Consider the following 2,217-nt stretch of genomic DNA (forward strand, 5'->3'; position numbering starts at 1 on the left):
CAGCGAATCTGCTGCTGACTGCTGTCATCACAAGCAGATTTGTTTAAGTAACTTCCAAAATTTGCCAGGATAAGTTAACTCACAGCAATGTATTCATCGCTTGTTCCTGCTCTGATGTGGGAGCACAAGGAGGAGAAAGGACCTGAAGGGAAGTTCTGGCCAGGTGTGGGTTGGTCTCTTCTCCCAGGCACTCAGCAATAGGACAAGGGGGCACGATGGGCTCAAGCTCTGCCAGGGGAAATTGAAGTTGGAGAGCAGAAAAAAATTCTTTACAGAGAGAGTGCTCAGGGATTGCAATGGGCTGCCCAGAGAGGGGGTGGATTCCCCATCCCTGGAGGTTTTTAATGTGAGCTTGGCCGTGGCACTGAGTGCCATGATCTGGTAAAGGGACTGGAGTTGGACCAAGGGTTGGACTCGATGATCTCGGAGGTCTTTTCCAACCCAATCCATTCTATGATTCTGTGACCTGGAGTGTGGGGCGGCACTTTGGGAAGGTTTGGGGCAGTTTTGTAGCCCTGGGATCATGTTTGCTCCACTGCAAGTTGTAGTGGAATTGCTGCAGGAGAATGTGCAAACCCAACACTGTATTTTACTGCATGAGGAACTTGTGGAATTAAGGGCATCTCATCCTCTAACACAGCTTAGTGAAAGCAAATAAGCCCCAAGGAAATATTACCTGCCAGACTCCGGCTGGGGCATGAGAACAGGAATCAGACCTTGACATTTGATGTCTCTGAAACAGCTTTTTGGCTTAAATTCTGTTGTTTACTACTGCAGTCGGGAGCAGAGGAGAATAAACTGAATAATACTGTAAATATATCTAACAGTTGGGAAAAAACCCACATCAGAAAATGCTCTGTATTTCACAAAAAATAGTTTTTAATATAGGTTCATTGCTTAAGCCAGATTTTAAAAAAATCCCTACCTTCAGGATTTTGTAGCAGGTAAACTCCACTAAACAGTGTTTCTTGTTTGCACCTTCATGACATCAAAACGTGGCATGCCAAGCCCTAGTGAGCAGAAGAATGATGATCAGATGTGTGCACTTGGTAACTTCCTTAATCCCAACAAAAAAGCTTGGAAAAACACCTGTAAGGCCTCTGGTTTCTGTGGCAGCACTTCAGGCACTGCACCCAAACAGCTCTCCAGAACATCACACAAACATTGGCTCAGAAATTTTAAAATAGTTGTGTTGTTTACAGGACAAAAATGGGGAAGAATTTATTGGACTCATTCCTGTAGCTTTCAAGAATTCAAGTGCTCTTCTAAAAATAGAAAATACAGGGAGAAATCACTATGGAAGCTCTATATAATTTTCAAGTCTTGATTTATGTTGAAATTCTACCTGATGAAACACTCCAAGCATGTGCCATAAAACAGCTGTCATGCAGAGAGACCCTCCCTCCAAGCAATCCCATTACAAGCACATCAGAGAATACAATGTGCTTAGATACCAACTTTGAAAACAACTTTCACTTTTCCACACAACTCACATGCTCTAGGAAACCACATCATAGAATCATAGAATTGATTGGGTTGGAAAAGACCTCCGAGATCATCGAGTCCAACCCTTGGTCCAACTCCAGTCCCTTTACCAGATCATGGCACTCAGTGCCACGGCCAAGCTCAGTTGAAAAACCTCCAGGGATGGGGAATCCACCCCCTCTCTGGGCAGCCCATTCCAATCCCTGAGCACTCTCTCTGCAAAGAAGTTTTTTCTGCTCTCCAACTTCAATTTCCCCTGGCAGAGCTTGAGCCCATCGTGCCCCCTTGTCCTATTGCTGAGTGCCTGGGAGAAGAGACCAACCCCCACCTGGCCAGAACTTCCCTTCAGGCACTTCCAGACAGTGCTGAGGTCACCTCTGAGCCTCCTCTTCTCCAGGCTAAACACCCCCAGCTCCCGCAGCCTCTCCCCACAGCACTTGTGCTCCAGTCCCTTCTCCAGCCTCGTTGCTCTTCTCTGGCCCCGCTCCAGCCCCTCAATCTCTTTCCTCAACTGAGGGGCCCAGAACTGAACACAACACTCAAGGTGTGGCCTCCCCAAGGCAGAGTCCAGGGGAAGGGTCACTGCCCTGGGCCTGCTGGCCACGCTAGTTTGGATCCAGGCCAGGATCCCATTGGCCTTCTTGGCCACCTGGGCACACTGGTGGCTCCTGTTGAGCTTCCTGTCCCTCAGTCCCCCAGGTCCCTCTGCCTGGCTGCTCTCCAGCCACTCTG

Source organism: Pithys albifrons, chromosome 13 (assembly GCF_047495875.1).
Source record: "Pithys albifrons albifrons isolate INPA30051 chromosome 13, PitAlb_v1, whole genome shotgun sequence".
In the NCBI taxonomy this organism is placed as follows: Eukaryota; Metazoa; Chordata; class Aves; order Passeriformes; family Thamnophilidae; genus Pithys; species Pithys albifrons.